This window comes from Palaemon carinicauda, chromosome 39 (genome assembly GCF_036898095.1).
Source record: "Palaemon carinicauda isolate YSFRI2023 chromosome 39, ASM3689809v2, whole genome shotgun sequence".
Lineage (NCBI taxonomy): Eukaryota > Metazoa > Arthropoda > Malacostraca > Decapoda > Palaemonidae > Palaemon > Palaemon carinicauda.
Genome location: NC_090763.1, coordinates 46,684,670 through 46,684,983, shown reverse-complemented (window position 1 = coordinate 46,684,983; position 314 = coordinate 46,684,670).

Genomic DNA, 314 nt, shown 5'->3' with positions numbered 1-314 from the left:
ATGTGACTCTGGGGTTCGTTTAAAGAAACTTGGAATCTTTTAGGGAAGATTTTATGTTTGAACTTTAAAAATTCTTATTTGTTTTGAATGACTGACGTTGAAATTGCGATGGTCTTCGACGCCGCTTTTCATTATTATTATTATTATCATTATTATTATTATTATTATTGTTATTATTATTAGGCCTATTATCATTATTATTATTATTATTATTGCTGTTGTTGTTGTTGTGAGCTAAGATACAACCTTAGTTAGAAAAGTAGAATGCTATAAGCCCAAGGGTTCCAACAGGGAAAATAGCCCAGTGAGGAAAG